Source organism: Echinococcus granulosus (genome assembly GCF_000524195.1).
Source record: "Echinococcus granulosus chromosome Unknown EG_S00306, whole genome shotgun sequence".
NCBI lineage: Eukaryota > Metazoa > Platyhelminthes > Cestoda > Cyclophyllidea > Taeniidae > Echinococcus > Echinococcus granulosus.
The window spans coordinates 7006-7261 of NW_020170686.1; positions in this window are offsets into that span (position 1 = coordinate 7006).

Sequence of the window (256 nt, forward strand, 5' to 3'; positions counted from 1 at the left end):
CGCCTAGCTTCACCGCGATTGAGGTAGTTTCTCTACATTTCATTCTGTTTCCACAGGTATAGGGAAGTCTTTCAGATTGTTGGAGTGTGATACAGTAATTTGCATCAGAATCTGCGTGAATGCATTTAGTGAAAGATAATTCTCACCGAATAAGCGTTACCCTTCTTATTATTCTTCTAGGTCGTAGTATATTCTGGCAAATGCACTTTTGATTAGGTAGTGTACCTCCACTCTACGTCTTCTTATTGTCTTGCAG